At 37.3% G+C, this 20,000-nt stretch overlaps 1 long non-coding RNA gene across 1 annotated transcript in view; it reads right to left on the bottom strand.

Annotated features, from left to right (window-relative positions):
- The window catches only part of LOC136856050 (uncharacterized), a 24,755-nt gene extending 22,141 nt beyond the window's left edge, over positions 1-2,614 (bottom strand). Inside the window, exon 1 of the long non-coding RNA XR_010858204.1 lies at positions 2,571-2,614. This is a non-coding gene — a long non-coding RNA (uncharacterized lncRNA). The remainder of the gene's footprint in view (positions 1-2,570) is intronic.
- Between the last annotated feature and the right edge of the window lie 17,386 nt (positions 2,615-20,000).

Genomic DNA, 20,000 nt, shown 5'->3' with positions numbered 1-20,000 from the left:
TCCACAATGGAAGTGTCAGAGGAATGACAAGGAATCACTCCTGTTTCGAGAGAGAGAGAGAGAGAGAGAGAGAGAGAGAGAGAGAGAGAGAGAGAGAGAGAGAGAGAGAGAGAGAGAGATTAATTAATTTCAGGAGGGTTCTCCCATACATTTGGCTTCCCCTCATCAAGGGGAAAGAATGCAAGAAAAGGGATGAAACATTAGTCAGTTAACACGACAATTCTATTAGTAATGCACTTAATATCACACAAATGATTTATTATTTTTTATATTACTGCTTTACACTGCAATTTAAACCCCAACCACACCCCTAAACTTCTATCTGTAAGAATCCTTCCTGAAATATAAAAAGATTTTTCTTGGAGGCACAGAAGATGAAGGTGAATTCCAAGATTACGAAATCTTAATGACAAACAGAAACGGGAAGACCAGCCTAGGAGAATTCGCCTAAATGTAATTGAAACGTCATATTTCTCCTGCATAATTTCACTAATGTTGCCAGTGGGGCGATTAGGTCAAAATCAAAGTCAAGGGCAGACTTACTTCAAGGACAAAAACATATTCAACCTTTGAAACACCAGTCAACACACACACACACACACACACACACACACACACACATATATATATATATAATATATATATATATATATATATATATATATATATATATATATATATATATATATATATTATATATATATATTATACTGTATATATGTATGTACGTATATGTGTGCGTGGGTACGCAACATGTACGTTTCTTATATGACTTAATTTAGTATTTAGGGGAACGCAGATAGTATTAACATTATCAACGATTTCAATACTGATATAAAACACCTAATTCTGAGTATTCTTCTGAATTTTCCACTAAGCACAGCAGCCGACTGAAATTTAATTTTAAACGAACATTTACTTTAAAATAAAATGGTCTTGCCGGTAAGCAGATTAGAATGGGCCTGTTGTAGTTACAGATAAAAGGGAATTATGCAAATGGGAATGTTAGACTTTATAAAGGCCCATCACATTTAAATGAATTTGAAAATATAGGAAACTTAAATCTTTAGTTAGTACTGGTGTTGATAAGGAGGCAAAAGATATAATTTATAGAAATATTGCGTGGAAAATTCCTTCATTCAGTTAATTTTATGTAATTCCAAAAATATAAGCGCTAAATATATATATATATATATATATATATATATATATATATATATATATATATATATATATATATATATATATATATATATATATATATATATATATATATATATATATTATCACTTTTTGTGATATATATATATATATATATATATATATATATATATTATCACTTTTTATGATATATATATATATATATATATATATGTATAAATATAAATATATATAAATATAAAAATATATATATATATATATATATATATATATATATATATATATATATATATATATATATATATATATATATATATATATATATATATATATAAAAAGAGAGAGAGAGAGAGAGAATCTACAGGCGTAAAGAGACACGTTCGTCGCTTATACTGCAGTCTAAGCGACGTCTGGACCGTACCGCAATGCAAGATCGTCTCTGAATCTACATGATAAAAAAACGCTTGGTGATCTAGGACCGCAATGATTTTTGGGGGTAGGAGAGAGAGAGAGAGAGAGAGAGAGAGAGAGAGAGAGAGAGAGAGAGAGAGAGAGAGAGAGAGGGGTGGGAGAGGAAGGGGGGGCAATGCCAGTGACTGAAATCACGAGTGGTCTTTATGAAGAGATATGGAGATTTTATTTACATTCGGCAGAATGAGAAGGATAGTTACATTAGAAATTAAGAAATAATCCCTATGGTCATGTTTATATATATATATATATATATATATATATATATATATATATATATATATATATATATATATATAGAGAGAGAGAGAGAGAGAGAGAGAGAATGCGGAATGCGCCTAATACATTAAATTCTATGTTTCGCCAGTCTAGCCTTGTTTGATTACTACTGAAGGATAAAACAAAAACAATAATAATAATAATATCACAACCCCGCAATCTAGCATAAAGTCTCATTAGCAGATGGCTCAAGCCCCCGGGAAGGAAGATGGTCACTTCAAAAATATAAATAACTAAAATGACACTTCAGAGGATGTGTACCAACCAACCAAATAAGATATATAAATAAATAAAAAACTAAAAATCTTTTCTCCTAATACTTTCTATACTTGGTTTCCTTCCAGCCTGGGCAACAAAACGAGCACCGAGATTCGTCTCCTCAGGCATTTTAGAACATCACAGCTGCTATATCAACTTTCAATTTTTGTTCACTGTTTTATTTGAAAAATATCTGGCGTCACAAATACGTTGGTCATCTACTCAGTAGAAGACTTCTCACGTAGAAATCTCATCAACATCAAGTCGAACCCCATATACAAACTGCACCATTCACTCTTGTCTTAGAAGCACATTAATTTCTCCTCTTCATTCAAGAGTAAACAAAGAAGTCTGGCGGCGTTCGATTTCGTGCCGTGGCTTCGACTTCGACTTCGACTTACCGTTCTGAAGGGCGAGAAGCAGAACGACGACCACGCCGATTGCGGCCTTCATCGTAGCCCTGGAAAGAGACAGACGAAGGGAAACGAACGTTATTACAGGTCTCTGGAAGAAACGCTACACAAAAAAATATTTCAGCAGCGTAAAATCTTATGCAATTCTCGAAGCAAGCTAGAGTTTGTTGGGGGGGAGGGTGGGGTGAGGGAGATATAACCCACGTGAAATCAGGGGAGGGAAAAGGGGGAGGGGGGCCGTTAATGGGGGAGAGTTACACTCCCCCCAAAAAAGGGTATAACAAAAAAGAATAAGTAAAAGATTCATTTAATTACGAACTTGGGATCTGTTTGTTTTCGCGTTTCGGTAAATACAAAAGTTACACGAACATCCCGTCTCTCCCTCTCTCTCCCTCTCTCTCTCTCTCTCCCTCTATCTCCCTCTCTCTCTCCCTCCCCGCCCCTGTTTTTTGTGGATGCGTTTGTCTGTGTGTATTTGGCTCACGGAAATGTTTCAAGTTCATCAAAGTGGAATGAACGAGAAAGGTACATAGAGACTTGATTTGCTTTCTCTCTCTCTCTCTCTCTCTCTCTCTCTCTCTCTCTCTCTCTCTCTCTATATATATATATATATATATATATATATATATATATATATATATATATATATATATATATATCCAGTTCATCCTGTGACATTTTCCTATTCATGAAAACTCTTTTCTGTTCCCGGACACAGCCTCCATCTTAAATTCTCCATTGTTTCTTTCTCTCCTTTGTTCTCCTCTCTCTCTCTCTCTCTCTCTCTCTCTCTCTCTCTCTCTCTCTCTCTCTCTCTCCCTCTCTCTCTTTGTTTGTCAGGCGGAGCTGCGAAGCCCATTCTTTGCAAAGCAAATTCTTCTTCGCGAATTCATGAGCCAAGAATGAGGGAGGATATTGTGAGCGTGCCTTTCCTCTTCCGTAATTAGATCCAGCTGGTCTTTTCGAAATATTAACTTCGCCTATTTTAAAAATAAACACAAAACGCGGCTTTCTTCCCTGTCCTAGCTGGCTGTCTGCGTCTGTCTGTCTTGATTGCATGTTCCGATGTTTTTCTTTTGGGCTGACGGTGCGAAATTAACCTTCAGTTATTCTCGTCACGAGAATTGGGAACGCAGTGACGTGTTTGCCTGTTTAGGAGATACATTATAAAGGCTTTAATATGGATCTCAGGTAATTATTTTGTAATATGATATAAAAATAAATTACTGATGAACTTTCAATGAAGTACTGGAGAAAGGTTACTAAGAATCTAATGAAGTTCTGGATGCTGTTGCAGATCGAGAAATATTTACTTTTGCAACAAAATATCTCAAAATGTTACCCATGAATTTTGATGAAAATTCACGAAGGCATGGAATATGGGCCAAGGAAGAACTGATAAGAGTTTGATATGGGTTTGGCTCAGAACCCACTCCCTGTGCCCAATACTTCCCAACAGTGCTGACAACACTTCTCTTGAGTCTTTTACCCACTCCCTGTGCTCAGAGGACTTCTCTACGGCCTGGCATCCATTCCCTGTGGTAAAAAGACCTTTTATATCTTCAGTGCCCACTCCCTGTGGTTGAAAAATAACCTCCCCCCCCCACCATCATTAAGCTCAGCTCCAGTCTAGCATTCCAGTCACGTTGGTCGAAAATATCAGTGGTTACCGGTCCAGCAATTACCCAATTCTCCCTCGGCGTGGAGTCCCGCTTAGTGGGGAGGGGAGGGGGAGGTCATGTAATCCCCAAATTCCTCAAATAGGACCTCCTATCCCCCCTTACTCCCTCCCCCTACAGACTAACCCCTCAGCAGCGATCCAGATCTCCACAAAAGAATACGCCCGGACGAAACCTAACAGGCTAACATGGCGTGCGGATCAAGAACGGAATCACTAATCAACTCCTGAACACCCTTTCTCTCTCTCTCTTTCTCTTACTCTCTCTCTCTCTCTCTCTCTCTCTCTCTCTCTCTCACGACTTGTGTGTGTGTGTGTGTGTGTGTGTGTGTGTGTGTGTGTGTATATATATATATATATATATATATATATATATATATATATATATATATATATATATATATATATATATATATATATATATATATATATATATATATATATATATATATATATATATATATATATATATATATATATATATATATATATATATACATATAGACAGATAGATAATGAACTGACTGACTCGTTCGTTTTCTCTCTATACCCAGCCTCTCTCTCTCTCTCTCTCTCTCTCTAATGGAGCGGCATCAACCTGCCATCCTTCAATTTCTAACCTTTTGGCCTTCACCATGCCAAGAAGGCCGACAAATCCCTTCTTCGGAAGGCCCCCCTACACACACAAACACACACACACATCATTGGTTAAAGACACCATTTTCTGGTAGACTTAGAGAGAGAGAGAGAGAGAGAGAGAGAGAGAGAGAGAGAGAGAGAGAGAGAGAGGCTGCAAATTTCTCCTCCTTTTCCGTTGTAAATGTGACGTCAGAAGGTAGATAAAATAACTGAATTCTTATATCCGCTTTTCAACACTTCGTCTGGCAACCTAAAGGGTTCTTTCTCTCTCTCTCTCTCTCTCTCTCTCTCTCTCTCTCTCTCATTTATCTATTTATCTCCCTATCTATCGCGTCTTCTCGGCGCCGCAAAGGATTTGTCTCTTCCTTCCTTCCCATCAGAAATCGATGGAATCCTTGAGAGAGAAATCCTTCGGTCCTAGAAGTGATGTAAGGAATAAGTAGAAGAAGGAGAAGAGAAAAAAGCGGATAAGAAGCAGGAAGAGATGAGGAGGAAGAAAAATTTGAAGGAAAAATAAGGAGGGAAAAAGTCCGTTCATATTTGGATAGTCTTTTGGGATGAGGTTGCTAGTCCATACCCACCTCCACCCAGACTGCACCATCAAAGCCAACTAACTGCCAGGTACATATTTCATAGGTTAGGTCAACGGAGACAGGATTTTTTTATATAGTTTTCTCCCTCCCAACCCCACTAGGGGATCGATCTCGAGTCTCCCGCTAGCGAGGCGAGGTTGATAACCACTGGACCACACTATCGTGTTCTATATGCAATAGTCTTCCAATTGGAGGTCACTGTGAGTTACTGCCGCTTGCACCAGTCCCCTCCTCGATGCTTTTGTCGCTTGGATTATCAATATACAGGAAGCACAGAATACCACGTTTCACTTGGTACTCTATGTTTCCACATACTACAGTGCTCTGTCCTGGTGTCGACATCTGTACTGTATCCTCCTTGAACACCTGGTCTTGCATTTTTCTTCTCTTTCTTTCTTTCTTCAAGTCTTCAGCTGAAAACCCTTATGGCTCCAAAGGGAAATCAACCTGCAGAGAGAGAGAGAGAGAGAGAGAGAGAGAGAGAGAGAGAGAGAGAGAGAGAGAGAGAGAGAGAGATGATAAATAACTAAACACGAGGGAACAGAAAATGAAACCGATACACCTGAATTCAGAAGACGTCAGCGGCAGAAAGGAGGAATGAATTAGCTCCTCGCTTAAACATCTGGAGGTCTGAAGATTCCCTAACTGCACTGGGCGAACTATTCCACATTTTAGCTGTAGCCAAGATGAAACTCTTAGCAAACTGAGCAGTATGAAACCTGATACTAGAAAACGATTTACAGTCTGCAACGTCAGCCTGCCTAGTGTTGCGAGCAAAAAAAAAAAATAAATAAAAAAAAATAAAAAAAAAATAAAAAAAAAAGCTGGGTCAGGTAAAAAAGGGTACAGAGGATGTTTGTCGTTGTATTATATTTTATCCTTCTACCATTTGTGGTATGCCATACTTCTAGGAAAGCTGGTAATCTACCCTCCTCCACAGACGCCATTAAAGTGGAAAATATTGGAAAGCCTCCTTTGGACTCATAACCGCTCGCACCAGACAGCTACAGCTTTGTTGCAAGCTTCAGTCAACCTTGCCAGCACACCTTCTAAGGAAGCGGACTGAACACATTCAAACAACACAAAGAACGACTGACGCAAAACAAACGACAGACAAGCGACGCAAACATCGGCAGCAGAAGCGTCCTCTCTCAAAACCCCTGGTGGCAAAAAAGCGAATCACAAAATCAAATATTAGCAAACACTCCACGGCGCAGTATTTGCGGAGGCGGGCGAGGCTGATATGTAGAGATAATGGGATGTGGTGGCTGTGTCAACAAGCGATAAGCCCATTAACTAATGGCTCTGGAGGTGACTCAATGGGTGGCGAGTGATGGTCCGAAGCCCGAAAGACCAACAGAAGGATAATCGATGATGGGAAAGGAGACAGATGGGACGGTGGAATGGGACAGTGAAGGAAAAGAGAGACGGAGCGAATTTGGGAAAGCGACAACAGTGCATACTTAGCAAGACCGTTTAATCTTGACCTTTGACCTTTATAAAAAAAATTAACCTTGACCTTTGACCTTTATAAAAACATTAACCTTGACCTCTGACCTTTATAAAAAATTAACCTTGACCTTTGACCTTAATAAATATAAAACATTTACACTCTGACTTTGACCTCTAAAGGTCGAACTTAGATAAATGAACAATAATGAAATGACCGTTGTAACTTATTCACACAGAACGGATGACAGTAACATGAAGCCAGCCAGGAGACACCGACAGCGCCGCAAATCCCTGTCTCTCACATGAGTGGCAAGATGGTTTCCATGGCAACAACATATAACCTCCCACAAACATTGCTGGTAATGAGGAAACTGTTACACCCTTTTTTCAACCCTTTCAACGACGAGTAACTGGTTCTATTCTATCCCAACCAAGCTTTGTGCTGAATGTTTAGCTACATGATCTGACAATATAAATTCCAGCATCGAAATCGTATGCTTGTCCTGAAAACAAATCAATAATAATAACAATAATGGTTGGCGCACTTGAATCAAATGGACTTTCCTTAAGAGTCTGAAGTGGAAACTTAAATGAATTATAAGAGAATAAGCAAACGGGACATCTTCAACATTAAACAAACCTCAATCGTCAATCAATCAGCAAGAAAAATATTAAACAACAAACAAACCCTGGACATATATATAACCCAGCAAACAAACAAAACAAACAAATAAACGAAAAACCTCCAGCGAAAAAGACGGAAAAATAATCAACACTGAGTCAACAACGAAATCCAGAAATAGAAATGAATGAAAGGAAAGACGAGGGTGATAAAGATGACAGCAAAGAACAGTAACAAAACAAACAAACAAACGATCCCCTGGACGCCTGCTATCGTGCCGATCGCCTGCAAAGATTCCAATCGCGTTGGATAAAATGAGAACCAATGATTGAAATATCGATTGGGAGGTGAGAGAGGCGGGTTTCAGGATGGAAGGGAAGGGGGAAGAAGAAGAAGAAGAAGAAGAAGAAGAAGAAGAAGAAGAAGAAGAAGGAGGAGGAGGAGGAGGAGGAGGAGGAGGAAGCGAAGAAGAAGAAGAAGAAGAAGGAGGAGGAGGAGGAGGAGGAGGCGAAGAAGAAGAAGAAGAAGAAGAAGGAGGAGGAGGAGGAGGAGGAGGAGGAGGAGGAGGAGGAGGAGGAGGAGGAGGGGGAGGAGTAGGAGGAGATGAGCATGAGAAGGAAGCCATGAACAGACAAACAGACACAGACGCAGACACATACATATATATATGTATATATATAGTGTGTATGTATACACACACACATATATATATATGTATATATATATTGTATATACATATATAAGGACTCAGACTTCCTCACATGCATATATTCATACATGCATTGATATATCGTGCCCAGAAGTTCTCCATTTCCGGAATACATGAAGATGTTAGCCTGTTGCATCATACAAAGGCCAGTATTTATAAAGAAAATACTTTGACTTCAAAAAAATAACTCAATACGACAAGAACACATAACGGCTGATTTCAAACTTCAAAAAGAAAAAAAAATCCCGAAAGGCTGTGATGGACAAGATGTGTGGGGAGAATGGAAGAAGTGAGAGTACCAAGGTTAGTTAGGGACGGGATGGTGTAAATTAGACTCGTAAGTTGATTTTGTTTAAATCCTCCAACCTCTTGGACAATTTCCTTTATACACTGTGTATATCTACATACTTCATATACATATATATATATGTATATATATATACATATATATATATATATATATATATATATATATATATATATATATATATATATATATATATATATATATATAACATTCTTGCACAATAAGAAACTAAGTTTGACAGGCGACATTTCCAGAGTAATAGAAATGAATTTTCATTTCCATTTCCATAGGGGCTATTTGCGCTATCCAGTAAGAATATAAAGGCTAATGCCAAATGGTAATAATGCACTAATTATTTGAAACAAACTATTGTGGACTTTGTATGGGGACCCCAGATGTCACTTAGGATAAAAAAAATCCCATTCGGTGTGAAAGGATCAACCTTTCCACAAACAGGTCACACAAGGCAAATATAATTATCATGCCATGACCTTCAACAGAATCAGCCCCTTGAAATATTTTCTGTTCTGGGCTTGTCCTGTCTGTCTGAAAACTAATTCACGACCTTTGGTCAAATTTGGTCAGCATCATGGCCACCAACAGGCCGCAGGGTCTCGGTAATCGATTACCCTCCAACGTGCATTGGTACACCTCAATCATTTTGTTCACCAACGCCCCCTGTAGTCATGCTCTGGAGCGTTCTGTCATGATTCCACATGCTCCCAAAGTCGCCTTCAAAGCTTTTTCTCTATTCTCCCCCTTCCATACCCGTCTCCAAAACCCCCCAATCCCATTACCTCACCTTCCGGGACCCTTGCGTGCCAAGTCTCCCTGTGTTGTACTGTGTAATAAAACTGATGAAGAAATAAATATAAAGACTGACTTGAACACAATGCACGTTCCTGTCCGACGTCTTTCAAGGATCGATATTTAATTTGTCTGTTGGGGAGATTCGCCTTCTTCCTCTCTTCTGCCTTTCTTCAGGCCTGGGCTAGAGAAGGGTACGAGGCAATCAGAAGTGATTCAGCGCTGATTCAGATGGGAGAGAAAGAATGCGGGGGGAGTGACTGGTTAGGTGTGTTTCTTTGATGCCACCCCCAGTTAGGTGGATGAGAATTGAGTGGATAAATGAGACAGTGACTGAATTTTCGATTTTCTTTGTAGCCATCCGATCCCAGGGCTGTTTAACTTAAAGGTTAGCTGGCCAGAAGAACAATATTCAATATTAAGATCATGAATACAAGTGACTGATATACTGTTTTTCTTTGGAGCCATCCCTTGATAGGGTTATGAAAAGTATATGAAGTAATGCTCCCGGAATAATTACTCTTAAATCAAAGATAAAATCTCTTAACAAAAATAAAATACATAATGATATAATATTGTTCCTTGAAAAGCAAGGTAAAAAATACATAATAATAATAATAATAATAATAATAATAATAATAATAATAATAATAATAATATTAAGAAGAAGAAGAAGAAGTAATAATAATAATAATAATAATAATAAGAAGAAGAAGAAGAAGAAGAAGAAGAAGAGAGAGAGAGAGAGAGAGAGAGAGAGAGAGAGAGAGAGAGAGAGAGAGAGAGAGAGAGAGAGCAGGTTGCAGACGCGTTCAGGTCGACTTGAAGGAAAGGTTTTTTTCGCCTCGGAGTAAGTGATTAATTCCCTCCCAAGTTGGAAGCCGTGAAACTTCATTTTGCAGAGGGATGAACTGGATGAACTTCAACTTCTTCATCTCGCGAAGTTTACTGTGAAGTTTTCGAGTGAATTTTTTTTTTCTTTCTCTCTCTCTCAATAGAAGTTGCCTAAGGAGTTAATCATAATTTTTATGAATGAGTGCACGTTTTGAATAATAATAATAATAATAATAATAATAATAATAATAATAATAATAATAATAATAATAATAATAATATAATAATAATAAAATGCATATGCATCCATAACTTTTTTCTGTAACAACAATATTCTACCGTAATAAACTCCATGTTTAGACTTGCCGTCATCCAACCCGGGGACAACCACTCGCAACCTCGGCTCTATATATATATATGCATGCAGAATGACGGTACCTCTGTGATATCACCGTCAATTTTGACGGTACAGGTGCACTCATAATAATAATAATAATAATAATAATAATAATAATAATAATAATAATAATAATAATAATAATAATAATAATAATAATAATAATATTCTTTAGTAAACAGAAATAATGTGAATTCTTGCAAAAAAAAAAAAAATGTGAGTTTGGAACACAGAAGAGAGCAGGGGATTTCCAGACAACTTGCTATAAAGGGTCAGTATTCTGTAGCTTATAAGGAAACTGTAACTTGCAAAGATCTATAAAAAATAAAAGCTTATAGCTCTAAGAAAAAAAAATAGGAGTATACAGAGCTTCTTATTTTGGCGTGGCAACCTACAGGGAAGACACTTCACAGACCAAGATCACGAAACTAATAACAAAGGATACAAAGAGGAAGGCAAAAGATTTCCAGAGCTCATTACTCGCAACACAGAAATGGTCGACTATTAAGGATGGATTTGTATTTTTCACTTCTGGAAAACCTGGAAAGCGAATGACAGAAACCAGCTCTGTTTCCAGACGGTTGCATGCAACAGTGCTTGGACGCTTGCAATTTCACATTACAGCGAATGTCACATTATACCTTAGCGTGCAATGCTACATTGCAATGATTGCAACATCATTGCATGCAATGTTATGGAGATTTCTTGGGACGCGAAGTGCCGTCAGACGAATAACCACAATATTCTAAACTTTTAGGATATTTTTTGTGGGGTACAACAAAGCCAGTCGACACGGATGAGCGACAAAGGAAAATCAATCAGCCTAGAAAATAAGGAGAGAGACTGGAGAGGAAAATGGTATGGAGGTGAAAATAGAGGGGCAGAACCACCTGCTGTGAGATCTGGTTATCGATAAAAGGGGGGAGGGATTGCCAGAGGTCAGCGTTCGAAGCCAGTTAAGGGGATGATGGGAGAGAGAGAGAGAGAGAGAGAGAGAGAGAGAGAGAGAGAGAGAGAGAGAGAGAGAAATAAAAGCCTCAGCAATAAACTTAAAACATGAGACAAAAATGAGAGATATGAGAGAAAAATGTATGAGAGACTTACTGTCAAAAAACAAAGAGAGAGAGAGAGAGAGAGAGAGAGAGAGAGAGAGAGAGAGAGAGAGAGAGAGAGAGAGAGAGGATTTATAAGCTTACAAAATGATACAATCATAAGAGAAATGTGAGAAAAACACATGAGAGATTTATCATGAAAATACCAAGAGAGAGAGAGAGAGAGAGAGAGAGAGAGAGAGAGAGAGAGAGAGAGAGAGAGAGAGAGAGAGAGACCATGCTATTATAAAACTTAAAACATCAAAGGTGACGGAAATCAGAACAAAATCATGAGAACATAAAAAAAAAAGGATGAGAGCCTAAAATAAAACCAGAAAGAGGCCACAGCCAAACCGAATCTCTCTCTCTCTCCTCAGTATTAGATTCGAACGGAATCCTCAACCATTGCAAAACTTCCCTTGCAATAAGGGACGTGTTGCATTATCGCAAACTTTTGTCTGAATCTTAATGATGCGAAGAAGCTACCACCTCAAGTGAGTTTTCTCTTTTTTAAATTACTCTTTTTCTTATTTTTAAGTCTTTTAAGGGAACGTTTCTCCACACTTTTATAATTGCCAGTTCCTCTGTTCAAGTCCACGTTTCCTGCTTGTGGAAATCGGATTTTATTATTTCTTTCAAAACTCTATTTTTTCTCTTGTGCCCGATTTCGTGATTGCATTTTGGAATTTCTTTCAAGGTAACCTGTCTATAAACACACACACGCACACACATATATATACATACATACATATATATACAATTTATATATACATATGTATATATATAAATATAAATATATATATATATATATATATATATATATATATATATATATATATATATATATATATATATATATATACATACAGTTTACATATTTATGTGTGTTTGTTAGTTTTAGGAACAGAGACTGTAAAACATGACTGAGACTATGTAGAACACATTGGAGAAGTGAAATCATTTGTCACAACAAACATAATCCAAAGACGTAAAAAAAAAAGCCATTTTTTGGACGATGCAATTGCGGTTTTATATGAAAGTGAAATAGTTTTAAGAGCTAAAAAACAGTCGTCAAAACAGGAAATGTTAATTATACAGCAAAGACATTAAGAAGTCAATTACAGTTAGGAAACAAGTTCAATAAAACTTACTGCAATTTCCAACGAAGGTCAATGAATTTTGCAAGAGAAATTTTGAAAGTTTTGAAAATGCTGCGGAGAAGCAGGAAAACTGTTTTAAAACTATGAAAATGGTTCTCAACCAGGGAAAAGCCTTTTTTTTTTATTGCAGGATACTAACATTCGAAAAGCAGGGAACGTAGTCTTGAAAGAATGGAATTTTACTTTGAGAATCGTGAAAATATACTTTTTAGTTTTTCTGTAAAAGAAAACGATTGAGATGGCTTTTTGTTTGTCCGTCCGCACTTTTTCTGTCCGCCCTCAGACCTTAAAAACTACTGAGGCTAGAGGGCTGCAAATTGGTATGTTGATCATCCACCCTCCAATCATCAAACATACCAGATTGCAGCCCTCTATCCTCAGTAGTTTTTATTTTATTTAAGGTTAAATCTAGCCTTGATCGTGCGTCTGGCAACGCTACAGGACAGGCCACCACCGGGCCGTGACTGAAAGTTTCATGGGCCGCGGCTCATGCAGCATTATACGCTGTACAGAAAACTCGACTGCGACGAGGACACTTCGGCGCATTTTTTACTTGTTAAATAACGAAACTGGTGATGCAGGCCTTTATAATAAAGAAAATGCATTTAAAACAAGTAAAAAAATGCGCCGAAGTTTCTTCGGCGCAATAGAGTTTTCTGTACAGCGCATAATCAAGGCCACCGAAAATAGATCTATCTTTCGGTGGTCCCGATATAATGCTGATTGAGCCGCGGCCCATGAAATTTAACCACGGCCCGGTGGTGGCCTGTCCTATATTGTTGCCAGAAGCAGATTATGGCTAACTTTAACCTTAAATAAAATAAAAACTACTGAGGCTAGAGGGCTGAAATTTTGTATGTTTGATGACTGGAGGGTGGATGATCAACATACCAATTTGCAGCCCTCTAGCCTCAGAAGTTTTCAAGATCTGAGAGTGGACAGAAAAAGTGCGGAAGGACAGACAAAGCCGACACAATAGTTTTCTTTTCAGGAAACTAAAAACGAAAATTGTTTAGCAATAAAGACCACGCAGTTTAAAACGAGGAACATGCTTACAACTTCGCCACGTTTGTCTGCAGACAATGCAATATCGCCCTTATTGAGAAGGAACTTCTGCAGTTGCAGAGAAATTCAAACAAAAGTCATGTTAACAATTATTGCTTTTATTTTTGTGTCAGTATCAGGCGTGTTTTCGCTTATATTGTTTTGTTCAGTTTTATCATTTCCATGGGTATTTATGAGGATTTTATCTCTCTCTCTCTCTCTCTCTCTCTCTCTCTCTCTTCCATTCCTTATTTTTCCCCATTCTTTTGATCACCATCTCTTTTGAGCTTAACTTTCTCAGTTTTTTTAAAAACCAATTACGCCTATATCTCTTAGATCCATTTATTTTATTGTTCTTATTACTATTATTTATTAACAAATAAAACTGAAAACTAAAAAGCGTTAGGAGTCCACAAACCTCCGCCAAGGCTGAGCAATCCGCCGCAGGAGATTTCTGTTCTCCCTAAAAATACTATTCCCATCTCTTTGAAAAACGATTAAATGATTGCTCGTCCAGAGCCCCACCTCTGGTCTAGTTTTCGCAAAAGCCCGCACATAAGTTTTTGAGGTGGTGTACTCAAAGATAGAAAAAAAAAAAAAATTCATAATGGCCTTTCTATCCATTCTACCACTTCGAGTGTCATCACGTGTGTCAATCACGTATCAAACCGGTCCCATCAGCGTCAGTGCAATCACAATCTCACAATCTCAGGGTATTCGGCCGTGTGCATTATCTAGTCAGCAGCGTCAGAGCTTAAGGGGATATTCCCCAACGCCTAGCCTATACATCACATCTGTACCGACCCGTTTCATTTTGTTCTTTATCCGACCCCCCCCCCCTTGCTGCAAAAACTAAAACTAAAACGTCACGCAGGACCACCGGGTCCTTCCGAAATCATGAGACGAATTATCCCCCGAATGACAACGTGATGAAATTCCGGCAGATAGAGAAACTCGGCGTCATCTCGAGTGACTTGTCGCAGATGGAGGACCCAACGCCACCTGCGGCCCTCCAAGCTCTCTCTCTCTCCCTCTCTCTCTCTCTCTCTCTCTTTCTCTCTCTCTCTCTCTCTCTCTCTCTCAGGAATAGGAGAGGCAGAATGCAGTGGTATTTTTCGCTCGCATGTGGAGCAGGGTCCATTTTTATTTTTTCACTCGTGAATTTTTTTTTTTGGTTGTTTTTTTGTTTTAAATTTGCATGTGGAAGTTTATTATCTACGAGAACGACATTTTATACTTATTTAGCGATATGTCTTTTAAAGAAGACATATTGATTTTGCTTTTTCTAGAGATTCTTTAGCGCAAAGCCTTCGATCCCATGTAGCTATGTGAACTACAACTGCAAGCCCTTAATTTTTTTTATTTATTTATTTTTTTTTTACTTCTCTTCCGAAGTGGAGGAGGCTTTCGCTTCCATATGCAGGAGGGGTCGAATACCTTTTTTTTCTTTTGTTTTTGTAACCGTGTTTTTACCAAAAGAGTATACAACACTAATTTTTTTTCTTTTATTTTGTTAAACAAGAAGCTAAGGACTGTGCGCGCATGATTCGCCTTCCATCAAATTACTGTATCTTCACTGTTTACGTTTATAAGTATTTGCGTGTGTAACACTAGTACACAACATAAACATTGTTCATTTGTTTTCCAAGTGAAGGCTCTGGCTAGCATGCGAAAGAAGGCACCGGCTTTTGTTTATTTCTATTGTATTATCCTTGCTTTTGTTTACGTTTCATTTGCATGTTTATGTCTTCAGCATAAACACAACAGATTCTTTAAATTTTATTTTCGAGAGCTGTGATACAAATGAAATGGAATGGATTATAGACTTTAGGCCCGAGGCCAAGCACTGGGACCTAAGAGGTCATTCGGCTGCACCATGAAACTATTGATTGGAGAGGTCGGAAAGAAACGTATGAGAAAGAGAATATGAACGGAGGTACAGTAAAAGGAACGAAAGGGGTTGCAGCTAGGGGCCGAAGGGACGCCGCAAAGAACCTTAAGTAATGCCTACAGTGCACCGGGTAAGGTACACTGACGGCACTAACCCCCAACGGAGGTGTGATACAAACGTTTTTTCTATTTTTCTTTTACATATTTTTTCCCTTTACTTTGAAATCAAGGCTTTGGACAATGACATTTCACGTAATTTTCCGTTCTATCATTGGCTGCTGCATTTTGTTTACTTCTGAAACGGAAGTTTGGGCTCCTAAGAATCAGGAAAAACAGAGGCAAGAAGAGAAATCCAAAGCTTGGGGTGTAGAGGAGAATAAAAATTTACTAAACTGTTAAATCCGAGTTGCTAACTTCAAATGAAATAATGTGAGAAGGGGTTGCCCTGTGGGTGTTAATGTCCGACGCCAGATATATGCATCAGATCAATCACCATTACAGAAAGCATTTTCTGCATCTGTAAACTTAGTCTGATTATGAATAAATATTCAGTAATGACAACTATTACTAATACTATCACAACTGCTGCTGCTTATGAACTACTACTTTTGATACTATTTCAAAAAGTCATCATAATCATTACGTCATAAAAAGCTTCTGGGAGTTTATGGCCGAGACAGTCCGCATTTGCCTTTAAGTCACCTAGCACAACCACCCTTCCATATTCTCCAAACCAAGCCAGCCATAGAAACCATTCTGTTTCACTGACAAATGCTACTACTACTGATGATGATAATAATAATAATAATAATAATAATAATAATAATAATAATAATGATAATAAAGTACTTGTATTACTAATGCACTAATAATAATAATCAAAATAAATAGAAGCCAAATATGAAAGCAAAAGACGCCATACCTCCCCTTTCCCCTAAAAAAAGGGATTATGGGAAAATCTCGCCTCATAAGAAAACTTGCTCACCCAAAAGGAAAAACCTTGCCCACCAATGAATAAAAAACTTACTCTTAAAGTGAAAACCTTGCTCCCGAAAACTTTCCCATAACAGACAAAAATCTTGATACAAATTGACACAAAAAAGTACAACAAAAAAAGTTGTCCATTTTCCCAGGAGAAAAACTTATATCCTGCTATGAAAACAAATATCCCTGGAAATATAAAGAAAAAACCTTGGCCCTACATTAAACAAATATTTCACCGCCGCAAAAAACAAGTCATTGGTACTCTGATAACGCAGTATAAAAGAAATCCACTTCTAAATTAAAACAAAAATAAAAGACAAAGGCCTTGAGATCATTAAAAAAAAATAACTGCGGAGTTTGAACCAATAACTTTCGCTAGTGAATAGGAGATACCCCCCCATAAGAACGCCGCCTATACAAATTCTGACAATCCCTCGGCTGTAAAATATCTGTCCGGGATAGACGGGGCTTCAACAACCGTACGACTGTATGGAAAATAAAAAATAGAAAAATAAAACTATCTCACTATGAAAACAAAAGGAAAAAATAAATGGACTCGGGAGGACGGTTTTCTGTTATTTTCAGGCTCTTTCTTGAGGTTGGTTGGTTCTACTGGTACTGAGTAGCGTCTGCAATCTCTTTTTGCTATTTCTGTTCCCTGTTTTGTTGTTCTTAGCTGTTTGCCTTCGTTGTTCTGCTGGCTCTCTGTTTCCAACGTTCTTGTTGCTTGGTTCGTTTCTTTAAATGTCTATTTAGTTGTTTTACGCAGCCCCAAACTTGAGGTACTGTTTAGCAGCACAATTCACAGCACGTAGCTGTAATGGCAGTTATGCACCGTTCTACAATTCTTTTATGAAACATTTCATCACTATCTTTAATCTTTGGCTAAGGTCGCACATTGGAAGGGTCATCCCGTCATAATTTTAACTGGACATGTGGGCCCTTTCGGATATAAAACTACAGCTTGCCATTTTTTGTGGTTCCAGGAGCTGAATAATCAAATCTAGGCCCGCTGACTATCTGATGATAATATGGACGATTGTTAATCTATTTAAAAATGAATATAATATATATATATATATATATATATGTATGTATATATATGTTTACATATATATATATATATATATATATATATATATATATATATATATATATATATATATATATATATATTTTATATACTGTATACATACATGCATACATATATATATGTATATATATACATATATATATATATGCTATTATTCTCAACAAGATAATACTGTATACTTTTAAAATACTAATCCACAAATAATCCAATAATTTGGAACTCACTTTGCCTTTGAAATAACTTACACCGAAAAGAAATTATATACGATAAGGTCATGTGCATCTACCCTTAGCAGGAATCGAACCTATGCCTTTGTGGATGAATACTTGTGTGATAGTGACACTATCCATCCAGACATTCATCTCCTACCCCTCCCAGACCCCATGGGGGGGCGGGAGGGGGGGTGGGGACTAAAGCCAAAATATGACGTATCTCAAAGGAGTTCCTTCAAGATACGTAATATTTTGGCTTTAGTCCCGAAATACTATCCAGGAACAGCCGAAATTCGCCAGGGCACTCAACCCTTGTCCAAGGACCGAAATTGGCCACATGACATCTCTCAGATCAATCGCAGCCGGGCGGGTATGGCGGGGCAGGGGCGGGGGACGTCCGGAAAATTGTCCCTTTGAAGATTTTCCTCAGATGGGAAATCTCGTAAGGCCATTGGTCGGATCTATTCAATCGCACATGATATGGTAAGGACGGATGGAAACAAAATTGGACCATAATAATATTTCGCAAGGAATGCGACTTAAGACGTGAACTTTTGCGAAAAAAACTAAAATAATAATGATTTTTGCGAAACGGGATTAAATGCAACCTAATGATAACGTGTCTTGTAAAACAATTAGATCCAAAATAACCGAAAAATACCTTCTAAACAAAAGCAAAACTGGATGAAAATCAAATGAAAAATACTAAAGGCAAAAGTACCTTAACATCATCAGACCAAGATACCCTCAGTTTTCAGCTATCACAGCCAACAGCGAGAAAGTCTACCCCAGGGCTGGACGACGGCAAGTATAACCGTGAAGCTAACAATCACACACAGAAAAGCAATATATTTTCTACCTCTTTATACACACGAGCACCCAAAAATACAAATAAAACGCCTTCACAGATGTATCATCTAAATTGCTCCGGAGCAGGCCAGAAACAAATCACCCTGGGGAAATTTGCTAATTGGCACCCCTGCTCATTAACCCGGACAGCCTTTGTAGTGATGTAAATATGATGCGCTGTGGGGTTCTCGCACTTTACGTGAAGGAAGGATACTGTTTAAGGCATTATTATTATTATTATTATTATTATTATTATTATTATTATTATTATTATTATTATTATAGTCAGATCTATTCTTGGTTTTCATTAGGAGGAAAAATGAGAGATGGGAAAGCTCTCCAGAGCTCTCATTGTTGAATTTTAATGATTTTTGTCATAAAAAAATTCACTGTGAAGATCCAATATTATTATTATTATTATTATTATTATTATTATTATTATTATTATTATTATTATTATTATTATTATTATTATTATTATTCTGAAAAAAATCATTGTGAAGATCCAATATTATGATTTAAGAATAGAATACTAAACGGTAAACAAGAGAAAACACTGAAAAATAAAATAAAATTAAAATATGACTATAAAGAAAAATAAAAAAATAAATGATTATACATAGACGACAAATAAATAAATAAATAAATAATAACAATAATAATAATAATAATAATAATAATAATAATAATAATAATAACAATATTTTCTTGCTCATAAAGATTTTAACATCTTCCACCACCTAGGATTTTATGTACTTAAATAAAGACTACTATATACAACAAAGGAATATTCAGCAGCTAACAGATAATAATCCAAAACGAACTCAACCCAAAACAGTGACTTAACAGAAAGAAACTTCCGGCAGAGGTGCCAGTGATTCGGTTTCTTTAGGACCAGGTAATGGTAATTACATTACCTGGTCTGGAGAAGAGTGCAAGAGAATAACACTACCCTTGCGTGCCTAATATATCATGGGTAGACATTAATTCCCCACCATATATGTGTTCACCTTCATTACAGTCTCTCTCTCTCTCTCTCTCTCTCTCTCTCTCTCTC

This window comes from Macrobrachium rosenbergii, chromosome 34 (genome assembly GCF_040412425.1).
Source record: "Macrobrachium rosenbergii isolate ZJJX-2024 chromosome 34, ASM4041242v1, whole genome shotgun sequence".
NCBI lineage: Eukaryota > Metazoa > Arthropoda > Malacostraca > Decapoda > Palaemonidae > Macrobrachium > Macrobrachium rosenbergii.
This window is presented reverse-complemented; position numbering and strand designations above follow the sequence as displayed.